Source organism: Emydura macquarii, unplaced genomic scaffold (assembly GCF_026122565.2).
Source record: "Emydura macquarii macquarii isolate MOO-44397 ecotype Brisbane River unplaced genomic scaffold, CSIRO-AGI_Emac_v2 contig_75, whole genome shotgun sequence".
Taxonomy (NCBI): Eukaryota; Metazoa; Chordata; order Testudines; family Chelidae; genus Emydura; species Emydura macquarii.
In genome coordinates this window covers 3,734,835-3,759,959 of record NW_027130212.1, presented here as the reverse complement: position 1 = coordinate 3,759,959, position 25,125 = coordinate 3,734,835, and the positions used below count along the sequence as shown (strand labels likewise).

The window sequence follows — 25,125 nt, the reverse complement described above, 5'->3', positions numbered from 1 at the left end:
GGTGTGATCACATTCCTCCAAATTCTGCAGCTCAGCGAGTGAAGGTCAATTTAAATTAAATCTACTTCACTCCACAGTGTAGACATACCCTGTGTACGTTTTGCAAACACTCGCTATTTGTCTCTAGAACTAGTTCGGAATTTTTCAACAAAACATTTTTTTGGTCAGAAAATGCAGATTTGAGGAACCTGAAACTTTTGTGGTAACTTACCACTTTATATACATTAGTATTCATTGGGCTAGAGAAAGACTATAGCCCAGGGATTACGGCACTCACCTGGGAGATGGAAGATGAGTCAAATCCCTGGTCTGAATCAGGCAACAGCAAGGATTCGAACCTAGATCTCCCACATTCTAGGTGATCACCCCAGGCACCAGGCTATTATTTCTGGCTTGTGTTTTATGAAAAACATCAAGGTCTCAGGTTCATCTCACTGCAGAATGAGAGAATTTTTTAAACATTCGGAAAATGTTGTCTCACCTATGTTACTAGCTCTGCACTCCAGTGTCAGACCATTTAGAACTATCACAAGCATAGCCACCAACATTATTTTATAGGTGGGGAATTAAAACAATAAGTTGTGCAAATCAACATGACTTTCTACTCTGAACTTTGGTGTGTAGGCAATTGTTAAGGTGTGTATATATATACACACACAAACACACACATATATATACATATAAATAGAATGTATGATTAACATTAAACAGACAGAATTCTGCTAAGACTAAGGATGTGAAATTTCTCAAAGGGAATATTTGCAAAAATTGAAGGTGAGGACATTTTCAAAACGGAGTTTAGAATAGAAACTGTCCTACATCCTTGACAACAGGCAAGGATCCTGATTTAAAAAGTCCCTTTAGAAAGAGCTATACGACATCTAGGGGAAATGATTTAAGGAAGGGTGACTCATACAGAACTAGGGCATGCCAAAGAAAATTAAAACACTGAGAGGAGAATGGCAAGGATGCGTGATAACTAGCAATATAAATGAGAAAAATAACATTTTCCACAAATATTTTAAAGGGAGAAGTAAAATAAGAGAGAAGATTAGGAAACCCCCCCAGATATTTAGAACAAATTTCTCTGATGCATACCCTAATCTCAATGGTATTGCATCAATGTAAGGTGACACAAGTATATTAGTAGGAAACACAGGATATGATCCAAAGCCCAGAGAAAAATAATTGGAAAGACTTAGTGGGCATTAGATCAGGCCCACAGTGAGCTTGGGAAGATCTGTTTAGTTTACCTGAGAGATGGCTAGTGACAGATGAACAAATCCATTGTGGTAGAATATATGTTTAGAACACACAACAGAGTAGAATAGACATTGGGAGAGGCTATAGGAGCTCCAGAGTAGATTTGGGCAAGAAGCGGTTTTCCTATTCCCCAGACATTTCCACTATTTCCACTCTATTTTTAGTGCATTGTCTCAATCAGACCCAAAGCAGGTTTACTTCCTTATGCTGAGAATCATATCCGCAGCTCGAAGTGTCATTTTTAACTTGAAAACTGGAATTTTTCATTTAGAAAATGTCAAAATCAAGATTGACAATTTAAAAAAAAAAATTAATAAAAGTTCAAGTTAAATTTGTTGAAACCAAAACTTTTGGTTTTGATAAATTGTCATTTGTGATAAATAAGTTTAGTTGAAAAAATCCTGACCAGTTTTACTGTAAAGTATGCAAATTTTTAAAAGGATGGATGTGCTCGAGTTTGCTAGGTTTTGGGATGTAATTTCTAACAGATGGCAAGAGCTTTAATTAGGTGGATTAAAGCTTCTCTCCAACATTACATTTATATTTTAACATTTCTGCTTATATTAAAGGAGCGTTTTTTTTTATTATTAAATATATGGAAAAGGAGATCTAACATGATTGGGTAGCTTTCTTTTATTCTCTGTTGAAGAATTATTTCTAAACACTAATACCTGACCCTTTGAAAAACACCTTGGTGTCCACTTCCCCTGATATTTTTGTTTGATTTTAATTGATTCAGTATTTAGAGTAAGATGCCCATTATGGCAAATTCGTTTGAGAAACATAAGTAGGTTAACATCTAATTGATTCTAATCATAAACTGTTTTAAACAGCCACTCGAGCTATTCTCTGGAGAAGGCAGTGTAGACATTTGCTATACTAAAGGGATATTGTCAAAATGTTCAGGCAAAATATTTGACCTCCCTTATAACACTCATAATAATATCACAGAAAGTGCTTCTCAAATTCTAAGCTCCTGTTTAAACAAAGAAACAACATCCCACCAATTCATTGCCAAAAAATCTTAAAACAAAGATAACCACCTTTTCATGTGATCACTCAACAAAAGTGTCTGTGCTTCCCCTGCTGTTCTGCAGCAGGAGATAATTAACAAGAACCGTTTTCAGAGCTGAACACTTTACTGATTATGGGCTTTTATCCAGCCCCAAATTACCTCCATTGCTGTGTAACATGAAAAGGCTCTGTGAATTTGCACGGCTTTCCAATTGCAGAGGCTACCACCTATTTTTTTTTTTTTTTTTGGGGGGGGAGAGGGGAGCAGGAGGGAGGAAGGTGAAGAAAGAATGGCGAAGTCTTTTGCTTCAGAAGTATCTACATGAAGATAATGTTGGCCTTTGCAGACATCAAATATCCCTTCCTCCAAAATGATGACTGACATCCTAACATGGGGAGCAGATTCTTCTCTGAGATCCCTGTCACTCATGCCTTTCAGTATGGAAGACATTTTTAAAGTGAGGAGGAGGAATTCAACTAATTTGAATTTTCCATCTGTATTCCTTTTAATGAGTAGCATGCAATTTACTCCATTTCAAAACATTCTGTTGAAAAACAACAAACTTCGGAACATTTGAAAATAGGCACAGGTGCATGTGCTACAGAAAAGTCTGTTGAGTTTAAGCTGCAGTAATTACCTTATATGTGGGAAACATACAGGCACAGCTATTGAATGCCTACCCATTGAACAGCTATAATATCTTTATAAGTGATGCCTATGTACGGTCCACTAATATATACTATGGCGTAGGAAGACAGAGAGCCAGGTCATAATGACTTCTGCTCCCTCTTCTTCCAATGTATTGACTTCATAATGCATTGACCTTTACTTGGGTATATTATTATTTATTTTTTGTATTATTATAACACTTAAGAGCCCCAATCATGGACCAGGACCCCACTGTGCTAAGTACTGTAAAAACAGAACAAAAAGACTGTCACAACCTCAAACAGCTTTCAATCTAAGACAGTCCCTGCCCCAAATTGCTTACAGTATAATTAGCATAGATCTCACACCAGCCACAAGGAGGTATAGAAATATCATTATCCTTGCTTCACAGATGAAGTAAGTGACACACAAATAGGATAGATCTTTTGCCAAAGATCTGATAGGAAGTAGGCATCAAAACTGATATTAGAATAAAATCTATCTACTACATTTCTGTTTTTGCCACTAGATCCCAATGGACCCTAACCCAAGAGAAAATGCTTAAATTCCTTTGCCTTTATGAAACCATCCATTAATTGAGACTAAAATTGTTTACCCACCTTTGTAGAGATTAAAAAACAATTGTGCATGTGAAAGAAAAAATTATATTTTAAAGGGAATACATCTGATACTCGGTGACAATAACTTTGTATTCTCAAATTCTGTTTAACAAATGTAATGTATCATCTATTACTAACAAATACCCTGAAAGCAAATATGCAAGAATGTACATTGATAGTATAGCATTTTCAGACTGAAGAGCCTTAAGTTAGGTATCCAGGTTTGAACGTATTGGGGTTAGATTGGGGTTTTAATCTTTTCTCATTAAAATCAATCCCTTCAGACCCTTTGTGTTTTGTAGCTTTTCTCTGAACTAACATCTGTTCGCTGGTATCTTCCCAGTATTCGGGTGCCCAAAACTTAATGTGATATTCTGGTTTGTGCTTGCACCAAAGTCAGAATTGGACTATTAAGTTCTTGCTCTATGACAATGTGTACACAGCCCAGAAACTGCACAGGACTTTTACATAGCTATACCACATTGCAAACATTAATTTGTGCCCTACTCTCATATTTGAAATCCATTTAACATTATTGCTTTCTTTATCTTGCTCCTTTCAAGGTTAAAATTCAGTTTGTTATTTTTATGCCCCCGTTTCTAACCTCCCTAAATCCCTTTGTATTCTTTTTTCCACTGTTTAGTGCTTACTACTATATACAACTCAATCACCAAATTTAGAACCATCTGAAAATTTTATTAACATGCAGCAGACTCTCTCTGCCACATCATTAATGAAAATGTTAAATAAAACCAACTAAGCTAACACAATCCTTGCAATACCTCTGTCCCTCATTTCAGTATATTACCATTTATCACTATCCTTTATGGACAGATTGGCATTTCTCCTTCACACCAGAAATGGGATTCCTACATGTCTGTTGCTCTCTCACTCTGTTCTGTCTCCCATCTTTGCCAACTGCTAAGCTCTTCCTCTATGGAAAGTCTCCCCTTCAATACCTGTTCTATTGCATGAATCAATCAGTAATTCTTTCTCCCTGTCTCAAGCCCTTCTCTTTATATTAGAAATCTCTTTGTGAACGCTACCACAAAATGGCAGAAGGAAACTCTAAGCACTACTGGAATGGTGCTGATTACCCTGGCTGCCACTCAGAACCTCTCTGGCTCATGCCCAATAGCTTTAAGATCCCTTTTTCTTCTTTACAAAAATTCATCTTGCAAAAATTTTAGGGGTACAGCTGATATGCTGCTTAAAGATTCTGGAGCTAAGGAAATCGGAAATGAGGTCCTTTAAAGAAGAGTTCACTTCCAGGGGCTAATTTAAAATCCATGGTTATCACTGTTGACTTCACTAGGGCTACTCATGTGAGTTAGGGATTCAAGATCAAGCCCTGAGTTTTCCCATGCCTTTTGTATATAAGATGCTGGTTTAGTTACTTTCTATTTTGAGGCTGGGTAGAAAGTTTCAATATTTTGCACTTAACTTCAAATATACTAGCTGTTCCTTGAGAATGACGGTAGTGACAGTTCTATAGGAACTGCCCTTATAAACCCTTGTGTGTTATAAATTCACTCTGCATGGAAACCTAATATATCGTACAGTGTCTCAAAGTGGCAGCAGTGTTAAAAAATACAAAAAATATTTATTTGGAAGTTTACCATTTATAAAAACAAACTAGAAAATCAGATCTTTTGGAATTCCTATTCCTAAACATTTTCATGGAAAAAAGTGCTAAGTAATTCTGATTATGGTCTAATTACTGCTCTGTTTATGCTCTCTCCACAGAAACTCAGCAATTAACAGTTTCAGTGTCCTTATATTGCAGCTCAAATGCAAAAAAAAGGAAGGAAAGATCCAGCACAACACAACTTGATCCAACTACACAGTTAGAAGGCCTTGATCCTCCAGGCCCTAATCTAACAAATCTACCACTGAATTAACTGAGAAATCAGGCCTCTTATTGACACGTGAGGCACAGACAGACTGAGCCCCACTTGCATCAGTCTTCAAATGTCACACCATGCAGGACTGGGGCCTTAGGATGGGTTTAGCTATCCAGTTTTAGGCACCCACATTTGAAATGTTTGGCTATAGTCTTTTTAAGAGTGGAATTTTCAAACGAAATTAAAATTTTCTAACTCTATTTCTAATAAGTTAATGGGAGTTTTACCACTGACTTCAAGTTTGAACATAGATACGACAATGCAAAGTGCTTTTAAAAGTATTATCTTATAAATGTAATCTCTAGTTCTGGAACACTATATTGGGGAATTTTATAAATAAATTTAAAATAATTCACATTCTTGGGATAGCACCAATTACATCAAAATCAGCTTCCTGAAACATGGAAAATAGCCATATCATCATTAATATCGAAAGGGAGCTGTGGTTCTTACACGCTGATTTCCCTTCTTTATATTGACCTGAACCATTCCAAAATATTTCCCAAAGAATCAGACCATTAATGGATAAGTAAATGATGCAAATCAAACTGGATTCAACATTCATAGAATGAACTCAGTATAACTACATAATATAATGACAAGAATATTCAAGGTTAAATTCTTAGACCAAGGAAAAGCCCTAAAGGTGATGAAATGGTCTAGCGCTGTAATAAAATTCATTGCCAAAATGTTGATTTTATTGCTCTAATATAAGCTATGACCTTTCAACCATTCTGATCACGCAGGAACAAACCCTACTAGCAACTCCGTGCATAGGTCCTGCTTCAGGAAAACTCTTAAGCATGTGCTTAAATTGCATTGAAGTTATTGAAAGGATGAATTTAAGCATATACTTGAGGGCTTTGTTGAATCACGGACATAGACTGGACACAAGCAAACAGCTTTGGTTTGGTACAGCTGCTAAAGCAGTTCCCCAAAGGAAACAAAGAATCTACAGATTCCTTTATGCTGGGAGCAAAGATATCATGCATGGAATCACCACACTCCCTTTGCAACATGAAGCACAGTTTTGGCAGCTTCTATAAACTCAGGGGGGTAGTGATAAGGATAGCGATAAGTGTGCAGTGCAGCAGCCACAATAACTCCACTGGTGCCCTATGGCCTAGAGAGAGGAATCCATCCCCCAGTTGAAGAAACTGCCCTATACACAGCCACTTACAGAGGTTTTGTGCAGGGCAGAGGATTTGCGCAATAAGGGACAAAACATCTTCTTATCACCCAGTGCCAAAAATACTTTTGGAGGATTAGATTAGTCATTTTTTTTCATTAAAGGCATAGATGGAAATGAGACCTATACTTAAGGTTGCCTAAAACTTCCTATTATAGATCCTTGCCATTTTCAGTTGCTTATTTTCCAAACTTAAACCACTCAGACTGAAATTTTCCATGCCAGAGGTCTGCCTCAGACAGTATTTTTGGGAAAGTTTCAGCAAAAACTGTTCAGCTGTTTCTGACAATAAGGTTAGTGAAAAATATGTTTTGCCCATATTAAAAAATTTCCAGCAATTATTTAATTGAGAAGCTACCCCCTTCTTTGAAGTACAGACTCAGAATCTGGCAGAGGGTTGCTCTAGTTTCAGGGATGTGGGTTTTGCTGTGCTCAGAAAAAAACTATTTAAATATGGCTGAGATATGAGTCCCCACCTCTTCCCCCACTCTCAAATAATTCCTCTCAGTTTGGACAAGATCAGTCTTAGAGTTCTTAGAGTTTATGTGGGAGGAGAGAGGAAAATGGGAAGAGGGGAGCTGAGATGTAATGCAGAAAGTACATGGTAGGGCATGGTCTACAACCACTAGGACATACTCCTCTCCAGTATCTGGAATAGAGCCCAGGATTCCTGAATCCCAGTATTCCTCTGCTGTCAGCAAATATCAGTGAAACCTGCTGGATTAATCCATGTAACAGATAACACACTACTACAGCTATTAGTTACTCCACTACCTCAAATGTCAGAGGTCTGTTTGATGGTTCTAAAGGTTCTAACCCTGATGATGAATCATGTGGGAATCAGTATGACTCCACATGACAGAATTGTCTGTTTTCCAGTTTGCTTTAAAAAAAACAAAACAAAATCTAGGAAAAAACACCAAAAGACAACGACGACGACAACAACTATATTTAAAGAAATTTAAGGCTCCAGGCAAGCCCTGAAAAGTTTAGAAATGCTACTTGACCCCCTTATATATTTGCACTCTGATGCAATCTTTATTAAATGATGATATACTTTGTCAACCTTAATATTGCCATTTACTAACTTTTTAATGCTTGACTTTGGAAACTTAACTCTATTTAAATGTAGTGCTTTTGGATGTGTGTGTGCGTATTAATGTCCCAAAGGATAAGAGAATTAATAACTTTTAGATTGAAACTATTTCCCCTACAGAAAGGATTCCTATCTGTGCTGCTCATTCACAATCCTCTTATTTTCTCTTTTGGTAGAAACTCTGGGAGCATATAAGAGAAATATTAAAATACAAGAATTGATTTGTTTGAGATCCTTTCTATATATGTATTTAAACCCTCCTTTAGAATTCTGTAGGAAGAATATACTGCATTTAAAAGAGTTATATTGTGTTAGAGAGTCTGAGGATTTTTCTATAAGAATATAGATAATATTTAACATTTTGCAGATGATGGAAAATTTAAGCACCAGATTCTCAGCTAGTGAAAATTGACATATTTTCTTTGAACCTAAAAAAAGCTACACTGATTTACCCCAGCTGAGAAGCAGGCCTTACATTCTAAACTGGATTCATTTATCCAAGAATTACTTCAGACAATAAAGTCAAATTTCTAACTATACAATTCATTGCGCAAAATCTGAAATTCTTAATTGAAGTGGGTCAAACCCAGAAAATATAAAAACTAATCAGCATATTTAATTAGAACTTTTGTGTGAAATAGGTTTGTTACTTTCTTTGTTTGTTACTTTTGTGTGAAATAGCTCAAAATATTGTCTTTAAATACTTCCAACAGGCAGATTATGAAAAAAAGGAGATTTAAAACGAGGATCAAAATAGATGAAAAATCCTCCCATTTGCTCTCATGGGTTGAAGATAAAAAAATCCAAATGAACATACCGCCAAGACATGTATTTTTAGCTTCATACTTACCCTTACAAATATCAAAGTTTAAAATTTAGCAGATTGATAAACACACATGGAAGTTTGTCTGGCAAGATTCCAGCCATAGCACTGCAACTATTGCAGGAGAGGACAGGTTTGTCATTAAATTAATGGTTGTCTGTGTGCCATGAAAATCAGATGACATTAAATGGGTTCATGTAGAACAATGATTTTCAGGACATTACACTAAAATAAGCATAGTTATGTCCCTTTTATTAGCCTAGCTCATCCTAACCTAACCAAGAGAATTATGCAGGAAATAATCTCTGGATTTGCAAAATGTGAGGGGGCACAAAAGCACCCATATCAGGACCCAACTTTGCAGGATTTGGTAGTGAGCAGGGGAGACACTCTCCATGGGTCTTTCTCCTCCAAAAGAGTCCACTTGCATACCTGCACCTAAATTCATCTCTTTAGTCTCAATTTTTGGTTGCACTAAGGCCATGTTACATCACTCTAGGAGCATAAAGAAGCCTCACTGAGGATGGAAATGGTCTCCTGAATATAGCCTTTGCAAAGGGAGCCTCCCTGACCCATGTAGAACTAATATAAAGACTCTATAATGGCCATGCTCCTGGCCACCAGGATATGGAGTGCCTGAGAGACAGGCTAGATGAGATTGAGGGGGAGTGTCTAAATGACTCTATGCTACATCTATAGGGAGTTATGGGAAGCATAGAGTACATGCTCAAAGTTATACCAGGGGGCAGAATGTGAGAAGATGGTTTTATGCATCTTTTCCCCTGTGACAGATGTTGCAATTCCTGCATATCCTTGGGAGACCTTACTGAATTAAGATTCTTTATCTTTTGGGTCCAGTGTATTAAATGCAAAGTTTATATATTATTATGGGTCAGGATTGCATGTAACCTCTCTTGGGGAAAGTTGTGATGTGAGGCCTAGGAGTTCAAAGCACTATACTGAAAATGTGCCATATAAGAACAATGAGTGTGAAGTGGATTTCCTGGGAAATACCTAGTGGGAAGTTAGTGCAAGTTTTCCACTTCCATTTATGCAAACCAGCCAGTGATTGTCTGCTGATTATCTGTTCCCAGAGACTGAAGTTCAAAGCACAGAGCAGTATACAGAAACAGCTAAACTGTCCAGTTTGTTATTCTGGATCTGCATCTGAGACAGTTATTAACCTATAACCACAGGGGAAACCCACTTGTGAGTTTTGAAGGACTGACACCTACCAGATACTGGGGTTGGAGTTAGGGTGACCTCTGGTAAGCTTTTCTTACATGCGTACAGGTTTGTTTAATGTTTTTGATGTTTTCTCTGTAATCCTTTTGTGTTTCTTGCTTAGAAAGAGCTATGTGGTGACTTGTAACTGCCAGCAATTATGCTATTCATAGCCTCTGGAGAATAAGAAAAGTGCAGGTGCTGGCCTTTAGGTAGTCTGGCTTGCTGGGGATATCACAGGGTAAGTCAAGGAACTGTGCAGCCTTGAAAGTCTCCAGTCAATGGGGAGAGAAATGTGGGCCTCAGCCCAAGAGAGGGGAAGGCAGGGAATTGGAAGCCTAAAAGTGGGTGTCCTTGGTGCAGTGTGAAGGGGGAATATGGGTGCAGTTGCCCTGAACTGAGACATTCCTTCACTCCACTCCTATGCTTGATGCAGGAGTGGAGAAACAAGCTACCAGACCCTTGAGAGATGTCAGCTTTGCACAGGCACCAAGTGATCATCCAATGGCAACACAACTCCACAAGTGAGTGATAAAAGACCAAATTAATTATCTTCCTTTTTTATTAAAAAAGATTGCTTTGGGCAGAAATGATCACAGACAGTAATACAGTGTTAATCTGGGCCTGTGGTTGTGCCTTTAGCTTTAATCTATTAAAAATACCTTTAAAAATTCACATCTAATCATTTCAAATAAACTGCAGTCAACAAATGCTGAATTGTATGATACAGACTACAATGTACCATTCAGAGATTTGAGCAGGGGGGTGGACTAGGTGAGCTCCTGAGGTCCCTTCCAATCCTAATCTTCCATGATTCTATGACCATGTTTTGTACATATTGTTTCAAACAGCCCTGTTTTCTCCCTAAACCCCAACACAACTCAAAGAGATGAAGTAACCGTTTTTTAATTTTTTTTCCCTCTTGCCATTTCTCTGCTCCTAGGGAAGGAAAAGGCTTTTTACTAAGTCAGCTGCAGAACTTCACAGAATAGTAAATTATTTTAACTATTGTAGTATCTGTGAAAAGACAAATCGCTGATAACCCCACCTTGTTGTTTTTTTTTTTTTTTTTTTTTTAATAAAAAAAAATTTATAAGGGAAGATTAAAAGATTCCATTTATTTAGCCTAAAGAAATGACACGTAAGGAGGAACATGATAATGATCTAAATACTTAACGGGCAATAATGTGAAAAAGGAAGAGTTAGTCACATTGGACGTTAGTCATAAAACAAGCAGTGATGGGCTGCATTAAAAGAATAAATTTTACTTGTTTAATAGGAAAAAAACTTTCTGACAGGAAGGACAATCAGAGTAGAATGGTTTGCTTTGTGAAGTAGTTATTGCTCAATCTTTAGATACATTAAAGGCAAGATTAAAAAGCTATATATAAAGTATAGTGGGCTGCAGGGGGCTGGAAAAGGTGACCACAAATGTCCTTTCAAACACAATCACTCCATAGTACTATGAAAAAAATGACAGTGCTAGTGATAGCATCAGGAGGTAGAGTGCAGCAGAAAGAACACTACCATTTCCAATGGGAGGAAAAAAAGAGGAGCCACACAGAATTCAACAGTATGCCCTTTGAACAGCTATTTCTATTTAAATTCCTACTCAGTGACTTATCAGTTTGATATCTGAGTACCTTAAATTAAAGCTGTATTGATTAACTCCTATGGAAGTCACATCTAATCCTCCTCTTGTAGGCAGATGGTAGCACTCAGCAAAAAACACAAAACCATCCACAAAAAAAAGAAACCTACAGGATTAGTTCGCTGTGCTTTTTGTTAAAAAATGGGGAACTGTATATAATCAATGAATTTCTGATATAATCAGGAACATCACAACAGTTAGTAAGTAGTAGAAAGGCAACAAAGCCCTGGTTTGGGGTTCTAACTCAGACCTACAAGCCTTTATTCTGTGCTTGCAGGTTCTCCTCACGGTGTAACCCAGTGTGTACAGAGGATTCTCTGGTGATGATAGGCCCGTGCAACTGCCCAATGTCATCTTCTCCAACTCAACTCTTTTTGGAAGGGCATTGTAGGGCCATGTGCAGGAAAGGATTTTCAGGGGCTAGAGGCAGTGTGGCCAGAGTTCTTTGGCTATTCTGGGCTTCAGCAATGGCCCATAGAGTGGTGCTGCCCCAATACATAAATTAGAGCAGTCCCTTGGGATCATTCTGGTTTTTGGCTAGCTCCAAAATTTGAGACGAGCAACCCTTTCAAAGTTCCTGTGTCTCAAATGGCTTCACCAGCTAAGTTTAACAATAACTAAGATTAGTTACATTCAATTATATTTATTAATTGTCATCTTCAAAATCCAGCAACACAAAGTCAAAGGGCAGTTGTCTGGATAAAAAGTAAAGCCACCACATTTTATCTTCTGTTCTTGAGCTGGTTTTATTTTTTTCCATTTTGTTTCATTACTTGTTTTTCACATGTCAGCTCTTCCCTGAGCCTAATCTTTTTTCTGTAGAACACAGGCTGTGTCCAAAATGATTGTATAACTTATTTGACAGAAGCCAGAACTTGAGTGCACATGGTATTTCTCTTGAATTGCTGCTTCACTGTGCTAATCAAGACCCCAGTCCATATAATTCAATACAACCATCAACTCTGCACTATCAGCAATGACAGCCAGGATCACCACTAAGTAATAAAATTATGTAAGACTTATTGACAACACAAGACCATACAAATATATTTCTGAATTAGATTTAAGCATTGTCATTTTTAACTGTGTGTGAGAATCAAAGATCCCATAAAGCATCAGTTTTGTTTTCTCTGTTCTGTTTTGCATTTGCACTTTTCTCACTGTAATAATGAATTTACTACACTCACATTTACACACACACAAATATAAAATAAATTAAAATAATACTTAGTGCTAACAAAGTTGTTGATATGATGATCTAAAAGCATTTACAAACTCGTAAATCTTGGTCTACATACAAAGTTGTACCAGTTTAACTAAAGGTTTTTTTAGTTAAGCCAGTAATAACCACCTATCAACACTCTTAATTCAATTCAAACCTGGTGTTAGTTTACCCAGGCAGCTAAAACAATATAAGCCAGTTACTTGTTAGTTTTTAATAGTTTTAATAACTTGTTTAGTTAAACAACTTCTGTGCATAGACAAGCCCTAACAGAATGTAAGCAACTATTTTAATATAATATTAAGGCTTCAGAGTTAAAACAAAACCAGGAGATTAGTCAATTATAGTCCTATCAGCAGTGTTAATTCAGACCCATTGCCTATAACACAAGGAAGAAAGGAAATATACAATTATCCACCCTTTGTTTGTAAGAGAGTTAACATCAGTGAATAGTGTATTCAAATAAAAACACATTTATTAAACTAGTGTGAGTGGCATCCGTCACGGAGGGCTTCTACTACTGGGAGATTGTTGGGGCACGATAGAGCTCCACGTTACCTACTGCCACAAGGAAGCCAATATGTTGGCTAATAGTTCATCAACTGCACAGCTTCAAGTTGCCCACTGCTGTTCACAAAGATATATTCCTAGGTAACAACTTGACTGCCCTACATGATATCATAGTCAAGGTGATCACAGCTGTGGCTGGGGAGACATAAGTGGTCAGAAAAGAAGAAGCTGTTTAGGTTCAGATTAAGTTGGTGGGTGGAAAGGCTAGGGAAATATGTTCAACAAGCAAGAAAGTCATATGAGACAGAATAGAAGGAGCAATTAGGTGTACATATAGTGTAAAGATACAGGAGCATGAGGTAGAATCAATCATCGTAGGGCTCCAGAAAACCTTAATTCAATCCATTTTCATAATTTACTCAGGGCCTGATCCCACTCCCATTGAAGTCAGTGGACACCTTTACACTGACTTTAATAGGAGCTGGATCAAACCCTTAAATTCTGTTTATCTCAGTTTCCCCATTTACACTTGCCTACCTTTACAAGTTTAAGTACTATTAAAACTATAGCACTTAAATCATTTTCAGACAATAAGAACTTTGTGAAACATTTGCCTTTTGAACTGAAACTTGCAATTTGGCATGGAAATAATCCTCCTGAAGAGCAGTGCATGATGTTGTTCCATACAAAGTTAGTTTTGATTTCTCTGAATTACAGTATGAGCATATAAGACCTGTGTCCTGAGCACATTCTGTAGAAGATTTGGCTAAACCCTTCAAATACACAAAGGAATGGTATATAAAATTGATTTATAACATTTTCTACCCTCCAGCCCTTCCACATAGCAGCTACTAACTAAATCACTCTCTCAAGGATCAATAAAAAGCAGTAGAAAATCCAAAATGGGGATTGTGCATAAACGTAATTCAAGTGAAAAGGTCCAATTTAACAGCTTGGGAGACTGATGTGTTGTATTTACCTTACAAATCAGGAGCATCAGGAAGCTTCTTCAGACTGCCCTGGAGCTGTTCCTGCTAAAAAAGTTACCAGTTAGTGTCAATTGTGTCAGTGGATTTTGTGATGAACAGTTTAGTGGAAACTAAACACATACCTTCAGATCATTTCATTTAGGATACCAGTTTTTCTAGGGGTGATAATTTTGTTTACTAGTTACCTGCACCATGTTTGAAGAGCAAATAAGAAATAAAAGACTTAAGATTTCATAATAGTCTTTTTTTCTCTCTCATATCCCCCAGTACTTTTCTATCTGATTTGTTTTTTTCTTTATTTTGCATTTTTTCCTGCCTCTGAAGATCAGGCCAACAGTATTTGTATTTGAAAAGTGTATCGCACTACTAGACTGCAGAACCTTTTGTATATACCATTACTTCAATGCAAATCAAAACAGATGACTTTCTATTGGTAATATACTCTGTAAAATGAGTATCACTTTGCTAAAAACTAAGAGACTACTCCCTAAGACATTAATGAAAAAATGATAATGGAACAAACAGCTCACACAAAGATTACACCACTGATGCTGATGGGTGGGGAGCAAGCAATGCTGCTGTAATAATTTACAGAGATATCAGGGCCTAATAAAGCAAGGCATTTAAGCATGTGAGTATTCTTATTAGTCAAAGGGATGACTAATGTACTTTAAGTCAGAAGGGCTTTTAAGTACCTTGCTGAACAAAAGCTTTAATGAATATTAGTTTTGATCCCAACACGGACGTACTTGAATAACTTTATCCACGTGAGTAGGACATTGACTTCAATGGAGTACTTATGGAAATAAAGTTAAGCACATGCTTAAGTGTCCGCAGGATTCAGACCAGGGAGAACATCAATGGAAAAAGCACTAAACCAAAGTGGGAGCCAGGTGAAAGTGATTTTTTTATTCTGATATTTTTTCTGCTTGTACAAATAAATTTAGCAGACTGCCCTGAAGCTACCAATATAATTCCTAAAATTTAATATTTTGCAAGATATTTATTCCATTTAAGTCAGCTATATCCCTTTTGTAAGTAGGGAAACTGAAAGTTAAATAAAAGACTAATAAAAAAGTGTTTATGTTGATATTTTTCACCAAAAAAACCTGATCTATTTCACCAAAAAAACCTGATTTCACCAAAAAAACCAAATTAAATATTTGAAGAACACACACTTTTGTACATTGATTTGACTCTTACTTATTGTAGGTAGAAGAAACAAATAGCTGTGGTATGGTGTTTTGAAAAGATCTACATTGTTTTCACTCCATAGAACACCAAAAGGCAGTGGAGAATTATGAAGCCTCATAGGTTATGAGCCCCTTGGTAATAGCCTAGCTGGTCTATAGGAGGTAATTACTTTTAAATGCCCTTCTTTTAAGCTTATATAGTTTATTCCGTGAGAATTGTAGTATGCTCTGTGATGCTTATTATTCTGTAAGTAGCATGAACTGAAAGCACTAAACGTTAAAATAGGAATGTAAGATCCTGTATAATTCTGTATGACTGTGCACTTACCTATATGAAATGGACATAGATTACATTCCTATTTATAAACTACTTAAAACCAAGTTCTGCCTTAGAAAATGACTGTCAAAATGGTACCATATTTCAAATAAATCTGTCCCTTGCATATAGTCAAAGTTCTAGCCTCTTATTTCAGCAACTAAAACTTTTACTGCTTTTTATTCCTATTAGGTCTGCAGGGTCAAATACAGCTATGAGAGAGTGAGCTGGTTCCTAAGCTTTTCAGTGCATTAACAATCTTGTTCCTTAAATTTTCAAGTCAGTTGCACTAGTGCAAGTTTGTCCAGACTTCACTAGAAGTAGGTTTTGAAAGCAAAGTTGTAACTGACTAAGTAAACATAAATAAACTCCCTGTGTTGAAAGAAAGGAAGAAACTGGTATAACTTTCAAATCCCAGAATGAGACTGTAGGACTTGCAGTTAGAGCAAAAGACATTTTAGCATGTTAAACAAAACACATTTGATTTGGAGTCATTAAGAAACAATAAACATGAAAACCTACTACTAGCAGACCAAGACCCACAGTCATAGTAATCTTCTTGAGCTAGTGTCCAAATTATGTCCTAGAGACAAGAAGTGCTTTATTGATGCTCTAATACCTGCAACATCAGCCTAAACTTTGCATTTGCCTAGAAGCCCTCAACCTTGCTTCCACCTCTTATATCATTGTTGGACTTAATTGGACCTACCTGCTAGCACCTTTCATTAGTAATTACAGTGAATCTTAATGCAGGGTTTTATCACCTGTGACTAGGGTGACTGATCAGATGAGCCCTGTATTCCTAACCACTGCCACCCTGTCACACCCACAAGGTAATAGAAACATCATTGATATATTTGAATGGGAGTTGGTCCAGAATCCAAATTCTGTTACAGATCAATATTTTGTGATAGCCTACTCATTTTTACAATAAACCAAAATTCTAGATTTAAAGCTCTCTGATCTTTTATTTATTGATTTGACTGGCAGAGTTTCAAACTCCAGATCCAAATTTTGTGGCTTACACCCATCAAAAATTCAACTTGTAATGATGATTTTATTTACATTTTTCAATATCTCCCACAATGTCTTTCTAAGACTGGGAAGTCACCTTCTACATCATCACCTCCCCATACATCTTCCCACTTCCTTACCTTTTCAATAAGTGAAACAAATATCTGGTGCTAAAATAGATATTTAGGGATACTCTAACACCGCATCATCACATTTGTATCTATACGATCTGCTTTTATTTTTTCTTTTAAAAATTTTCTCTACCTTTAATAACTCTATAAAACCTGTTATTTGATCAAAATAATTCTGCAGGCTTCCTCTAGCCTAAGTTCTTTAATGTGATTGTACATATAATACTATAGACATAAAATGCCTTTTTAAATATAGGATCAAAGCTAATAAAATATAAATTGAGGTGAACACAGTAATATCACAGAGTTTCAACCTTGACACATTTAATCAGAGGTTCACATAAAACTTTGAATTAGCTCTATTTCAGGATTATGTTTAAAAATGCTATACCCCTGTTCATTCTAAACCAGTTTAATCCTCCCATAAGGCCAGTTTTCACAGACATACTCCTCTTGCTGCCTTAAAAATATTGTTTAATTAATAAGCTTATTTTATTCTCTCCTTACACACACTAATAGCTTTCCATTACTTGTGCAATTTGAAAAGTTCACACTACTGTCTTTCTTTATAAAGCTGAGCCCTAAGTAAAAGTATACATAATTCTTTTCTCAATCATTCTAAATAAAATTAAGGGCTCTGTTTCGAAAGCTGTTTAATAATATTTCATCGCTATGGCTTTCTTGAATATGCAAAAGTCAAGCAGTGAACATAGTTCTTTTAAACTGAACAACCTGCAAAAAAATTTCCTTCCCAGTCTTCGCAACAGATCCATTCAGTTCATCTTTCTGTAACAGCTTTTTTATTTTTTAGATTTTGTTCTATACAGACAGCATAAGACTCTTCAAGTAACCTAGCTGTGGCTAAAAATGTAGAATTTCTTATACTATGTCATTGTGTAAATGTATTGACTAAAAAAACAGGTGAATTTAATTGGTGTAAATATTCCCTTGGAGGAAGACACTGGATTACTTAGCATTATGCTCATTATAGTAGGTGTTTCTGCAAAGGAATGCTGTTCATGTGGTATGTGAGTTTATCAATAATCAATGAAGGAATATTTGCAAGATTATATTGAAATATCTAATACTCTAAACAGCATGTCTCAATTCCTGTTCTTCTTGCTTTCTGCTGCATTGGACATAGTTGGTCACTCTTTTCCCTTCCTCTTTCTTTTCTTTCACGTCCTCCAGGCTTCAGTGTTCTCCTGGTTCTCCTACCTCACCAACTGCTCCGTTAGTATTTTATCTGATGGTTCTTTGCCTTCCCTCTATTGAGGTCACTCAGTGTTTTGTACCTAGTTCCTTCCTCTTCCCTCCCATATAATATCTTTATGGAAACTTATTTTCTCCCGTGGCTTCAGGTGGAATCTCTATCTTTTGACTCCTGACCTGTCCTTTTCTATTTAGTCTTACATCTCCAGCTGTCCTCTCTCAAATCTCCGGATGTCCCACTGCTTTCTCATACTTAGTCATTCCAAAACAGATCTTCTGATTTCTCCTCCCAATATCTTTCCATCTTCTCCTTACTCTGTTACAGATCTTCTACCTATCCTGTCTCCAAGGCACTCATCAAAGGTAATATATTCATTTGTAATTATTTTTTGTATTTTATATCATTCCTGATACCCTCGCCTTTCGCCTCTTTCTTGGCTTCTTCATTTAGTCTGCCAGCAACAATCTGTTGCTTTTATGCTTCTTTGGAATAGGTTGTCCTGTTGATATCTCTGTGTGGAATGAAGCTCCTGTGCCTGACTCTCACACTTTCTTCTTGTGAGAGAGGGGGGACTGTAACACAGTTACTCTGTCCTTCAACCCACAGAGAGCCTTCTACTGGTCTGTGAATTCCTGGGTGGAAAATACATAGGCTGGAGCTCTAGACATACCACATCCTTTCCAACAATCCCACTGTAAATCCACAGAAATGTTAATTTAATATCATGCTGCATTGACTTTCCCCTCAGAGCATTTAATTGCTATGGAAAATCCTCTCCCTACCCCCAAATAAGTGGGAAGAGCATGTCCTAAGTGCAGTAGGTCAGAGAGGGTACTACTGTTAGAAGCTCAGGCAGTACCGCATTCTCAGGTAGCTGAGGGGAGAGGGTTGCAATGCTGCTGTGGAAAGCAGGGCCTTTTGCAAATTCTTATTGTTCCTGTTGCAAATTAATTCGTCTTGCTTAGAACATAAACAGCTTTTATGTTTCTGACATTGCTTTATTTCTTTATGAATATAAAATAGTATATTTGGGACTATTTTATGCAAACCTTAATCACACTGAGTAGCAATATCTATGCTACTTGATTTAAGTCAGAGTTGCAGATCAGGCTTTTAACTGGTTATGTAAAAGATTTCTCTTGTTTAGCTTTAGACATTTGGCTGTAAGGTTGTGCAGGCACATTCTGAATGATGATTCCAGCTTTTGGAATAATGGAAACACTTTAATTTGGTTTTCATCTTGGGCCTATTTGGCTTCTCACTTACATTGTTTTTACTCCATGTAACACGACTAAGTTCAGTGGAATTAATTCTTCTTTACATCAGAGAAAGTAAGAAGAGAATCAGACCTCTTGTTTTCACTGTGTTACCTGGGGGGTGGGAGCTAAGCTGCTTTTAAAGGTATTGACTAGAATATCCTGTGAGGTTATGTACTAGTTGGGATACTGGTAGACCACATGCCAGCTCATGCCATGGTCCCTAGGCCTCAAGTGAACACTATCAAATGCACAGCTGGAAGCCAATCTGACTCACCTGCGTGTTAGTATTATTAACCTATGTATTAGACTTGTAACGATGTGTTTAGACTTTACGAAATGTTTGTGAATTGCAGCCAGCATTAATCTCACATATAATATCTGCAACCCATGCTACAAGGCAATTCGTAAGTGTTTGTTTCATTACTGTAAAAATGCTTGCTGTGAAACTGTAAATCCAGTCAGGAAAGAAACAAATGTGAAATATTGGGTTTGCACCCATGAGAAGGAGTTATCTCCAGCCCATGTGGAAGATCTATTGAATCCAAATAGGCCAGTGTAAACCATCAAAGAACAAGGAGTTTGTTGATTTCTTTAGGCACATCCATGAAAAGGGAGATGTGCAGAAACACTCATCCCAGAAGCTTGGACTCTAGGGAGAAGGGAATAAAACTGCCTGGTCAGGTGAAATTCGGATCCTTATGCTGTTCGGATTCTGAGGGGAAAAGATTTGCAAACATAAGAAAGAGACCCCCAAGCTGCTTTGTTTGGATTAGCCCTAAAGGACATAAAAGCTTGCTTATCACAGAAGCTTTTATTACCTTTTGAATTCAATATTCATTTATGTATGTATGTTTACCTCCTTTAACCTTTCGTTAACATTCTCATTTCCCATTCCTAGTTAATAAACCTTTAGTTAGTCGGTTACAGGATTGGCTACCAGCATTGTCTTTGGTTTGAGACTGGAATACAATTAACCTGGTGTAAGTGACTGGTCCTTTGGGACTGACAGTAACCTGAATATTGAGTCCACCTTGTCTGGGTGCCAAGATAGACTGGAATGTCCCAGGAAACTGTCTGTGACTCCAAGGTAAGACTTACACTGCTTTAGGAGTTCATGCTTGTTACTGGGTTGGTGAAATGTAAAGATAGAACATACAACCAGTTTGGTGTTTTTGCCCTGCTTCTTGACAGTCTGCTCTGAGGTTGGCACTCACAGTCATGACCACTTCAGACAGCATGACATTTGGTTTGTGTGTTTGATTTTTATGTCTTCCCTGTGTTCCCACAATCTGTCATGCAGTGAGTTCCCAATGCAGAGCAAATAATGAGGGAGAATGTTGCTGTATCTGAAAGCTTTGGGGGTGGTTCAGAAGATGGCAAAGGTAGTTCCCTGTAGCTGCATGTAAAATTGTCTGAGAGCAAAGAACCAAACCATGGTATTGGGAAAGGATGTGGAGATTACTGGAAAAATCTTTAGAACTTTAAGCACTGTGAACAGCAGCTGTAAAACAAACAAACAAACATCCTGGTTTGTATTAGCTGTGGGATAAAATGCAAAGCAAGAGTTGAGATTGTTAACGCTAAATCCAGCCGTCACTGAAGTCACTGAGAGTCTTTTTGTCGACTTCAATGAGAGGTGGATGTTGTAATATCCCCAAAACCAGCATTGTTAACCTTATCGCTGAAGTTCCTGGGTTTATCTTAAAAAAGAAAACTCTGACATGACAAAAATGGAGATGCACATTTAGGGTGCTCAGACAGCTTTAAGGGCATGTCTACACTCCTTACAGCGGTATGTTGAGTACATCCAGTGCACACACCCCTGGCATGGCTATAAATAGCAGTGTAGAAGATGAGGCACTATTTAGGTGAGTAAAGATGTCTTAAACCCTTAGGCTACATACCTAACATGGCTCTCTGCACACCCAAGCAGCGCCTCCCATGTCTACACTGTTATTTTTATCAGCGGAGTGTCCCACTTCTGGAGCCTTTTCCTGCCACAGGGAAAGACTCCAGAAGCAGGAAAAGGCTCAGGCAGGGAAAGACAGAATGGAAACGCTCTGGCAGGCCACAGATTGCCTTTCACGGTGGTGTGTAGCTACACATACCCCTACACGCTGCCGCCGGAGATGTGTAGAGTAGACATAACCATAGTCTGCCTTGGAATGCACCATGAGGAGAAAGTTAAACAGATGCATAAATGCTTTCTTGGATGAGGATGCCATCCTAAATTGGGACCAAAGGCTAAAGTTTTGAAAGGATTCAAAGGAATCTGACTGATCCCAACTCTGACTGATTTCAATGGGATTTAGACATCTAAATCCATTAGGCCCCTTTGAAAACCCCAAACCCATTGTCTTTTTTTCCTTGGAAATTATTAGAATATGTACTTTCTGGCTGATTCCAGAACCTGTTCAGATTTCCCTAAGCATCTGAGTAGAGACTTTCTTTTTTAAGTTCGTACAGCACCTTGCACAATGGGACCCTGATCCTTGATTGAGGTCATTAGGCATCATCACAATACAAACAAATTTAATAAATACAAATACTAGTAGTGCTACTATAAGCTTTATAAATCAGGTTGAGTATTTCCAATTTTGTTATTCAATGTTTTAAATCACTCTTTGGCTGGGTGATGAACTTTAGTTACAGAAATTATTCCCTGTTTTCCACAGAATCTGCTGGCCATATTATTGTACTATTCATATTTGTAAACATCTTTGATATTTTATTTATATCTTTATATTACCTTACCTAACGTATTGTGGAATCCAATATGCTGTTATTTTATATGCATTCTGGTAAGCAATGTGTTTACTTAAGCACCCCCACTGATTTATATGCCTTTTCCATTGTGTCTCTTTTATACTTTAATGGGTTTTATTTCTACTCTCTTTATTTAATAGCTAGTCAGTTATGATATAATATTTATTTTAATTCTTCCATTATACATATTTATCTTGTGGTTTTTTCTAGTTACTTAGAGGTACTATTCATCCTATCCTAAATTCCCTGCCACAGGCCTTTCATCTATTAGCTTTGTGATTTAATTCCAGAAGTCCAATGAATTAAATAGACCTTTTAACAACAGGGCTCCAATTCTATTTTATCCTTACATTGCCTTAAAGTATTAAGAATCATGAGGTTGAACATAAACTCTGACTTTAGGACATATATTTTTTGTTTGTTTGCTTTTGCTTATAACAAGATCTCTCAAAAATTAAGATCAGAATTGGGTGATTTTTTTTTTTTTTTTTTTTTTTTTTTTTTTGTGCAAACAATGTAGATTAGGTAACACTGAAACATTTTGCACATTTATGTCAGTATGCGTCAACCAAATATTTTTGGTTAAAAAAAGTGAAAAGATATCATTTCTCTTCCCCCCTCCCCTCTCCAATTTTAAGTACTTTTTGTTTTGAAATTTCCTTTGAAAAATTAAGGTATTAGTGTTCAAAATCAAAATGAAATATTTCTCTTTAGGTGAAATAAAATGTTTTGTTTGACCTCAAATTATTTTTTTTTTATTTTAATTTTTGATTCTCTAATTTTTTTTAAAAATGCTTTCAATTGGACCCAATTATTTTCCTGAATTTTTGAATTCCCAGTGAACCAAAAAATCCATTATTCACACAGGTCTAATTAAGATGAGATATTCTCAATATTGAATGTAAACTGTAATTAAACAAGCACATTACTATGCATACACTGCAGAATAACTTCACTGATGATTTTATGCTACAACTTCTTTAGAGTAGAGCTTTACGTTAACTGATGTATCTGGCAGCTGACTATTTATTACTGGTGAATTTTAAGTTAATTTGCGGAATGAATCTTCTAATGCAACTGATCTTTGTTAACAACTTATACAAACTAAGGTTCATATCACATCTAGTTTGTGAACTCACTGCGTTTAATATATTGGGTCATCTTAATTGATTATGTGTACGCCTATAATGATGATTTCTTATTGCCAATTTCAACCGAACCCCTTATGGGTTCATCTGATATATTATCATTAGATTGACCCTCAATTACACCATTTTCCCAGTACTTTTGCATAATTGTCCATCTGGGTTTATAAATTGGATGATTGGTATTCTGCCAAGTTACCAACCAGCAGATAAGCAATGACTATTTCACAGCTGGACTTCTCTGATGTTGAGGTCTCTCGAGCTAGAAGGTTACAAAAATATTTTGTTTTGTTAATGTGGATGATATATTCATTATAAATAATAGGATAGATTAAGATTTGTAGTATAAATAGAGGAAGAGTGACGATGATAGATGGTGAATGGAAGAGGGTTGTATAGCAAATGAAACTGTTGTTGGTAGGACCTCATTAATTGCCCAAGTTGTAAAGTGTGTAGTGAATGATACAGGACAATTCAAGTGGAGAACGGATGATATTGTGATTAGGACACTTGAATGCCACCTATGAGAACTTGCTTATCCTTGCCTCTGTTCCAGACATCCTGAGTAACATTGGACAAGTTCCTTAAATCCATATTTTGAAGGTGACCATTAAATGTATATTCCTCACTTTTTGAGTACCCAACTGGAAGCATGTAGGGCTTGATTTTCAGAAATGCTGAGCAGTTATAACTCAACTGGAAATGAAGTTGAAGTCAGTGGGAAGCTATTGGTGCTCACCACTTCTGAAAAATCAGACCTTAGATATTTCAAGTACCCAATCATTGAGGCACCAAGATTAGGCCAGAATCCTGCTAATATGCTTGTGCTTAACTTTACTACTATGAGTAGTCCCTCTGAAATCATGGTATTAAAGTTAAACATGTGCATATGTGATTGAGGCCTTTGTGAACACTCAACTCCCACCCAAGTTTTGGCCTCAGATTTGTCTGAGATTTGCCAGATAGCAAGTGTAAAAAAATGGGATGGGGGTCGAAGGTAATAGGCTCCTATATAAGACAAATCCCTTGAATATTGGGAATGTTCCTATAAAATTGGGACATCTGGTTACCCTACGAGAAAGTCAGTCAGTGAAAGAGTGTCAATGCATGTGCACAAGATGACATAACTAAAGGTGCTTTGGAAATCTTAAATTTTGGTACCTTCTAACATCTTTGATTCAGAGGCCAAGGGCCACTGACAGAGCTCCCCCTGTGTGGAGGTGAGAGTATACAGTATGGTGAGAACCCCCACAGGTATCAGTCTCAGTCATCAGCAAGGCAGGTTTATGTAGAGGACTTGGGGGAGGTGAGAGGAAGCTGACCCATATCCCCATAGGTGTGAGTCAACCACCTTCTCTTACCAGGGAAACTGAGGCATAGTTGAGTGTCGCTGTGGCTAAGCCCAGCTGAAAGTGAGGAAATGGAGGCACAACTCAGTGTGTGGATGTGATTAAGACCCCAGCCAAAAGTGGGAGAACTGAGGAAGTGAAGGAGTACTACATTATATGATTCCTACTTAAGGGTGGGGAAACCCAAGGTACATATGCAGAAGCCATGAGTCTGCTGTCTGTTATAGAGGAATTTTTACAGAGGATGGCCATGAATATTGGGATACACCCAAGGAGGCCCCATAGAGGCAGGGCACAGAGAGGAATCTGACCCTGTGGAAGAAACATAAGGGTATTCCCAAACAGGAAAATAGTTTCCTCATATACATGCAATGTAGGGGTAAAGACAGACCCCTGAAGAGCACATGCCATAGCTAGGTTGAGGGCTCTGAATCCTTTGCCCACCTAACACAGAGGAAATGGAGCTCAGGTGTTACTGCTCAGTTAAGATCAGCATTGCAAGATGATGAGCCACCTAGATACACTTTTACTTGCAGCAAGGGTGGATTTAGGAGGAGCCAAGGCTGCTTATTTCATTGCATTTCG

At 37.2% G+C, this 25,125-nt stretch overlaps 1 long non-coding RNA gene across 2 annotated transcripts; it reads right to left on the bottom strand.

Annotated features, from left to right (window-relative positions):
• Positions 1-12,634: 12,634 nt before the first annotated feature.
• Positions 12,635-16,368, bottom strand: LOC137149374 (uncharacterized). 2 transcript variants are annotated; one of them, XR_010918765.1, is made up of 3 exons: positions 16,283-16,368; positions 14,145-14,199; positions 12,635-13,360 (listed from the first exon to the last, which is right to left on the bottom strand). It is a non-coding gene; the product is annotated as an uncharacterized lncRNA (long non-coding RNA). The 2 variants fall into 2 exon arrangements; XR_010918766.1 differs by having other exon boundaries at positions 16,186-16,305.
• Positions 16,369-25,125: the final 8,757 nt, after the last annotated feature.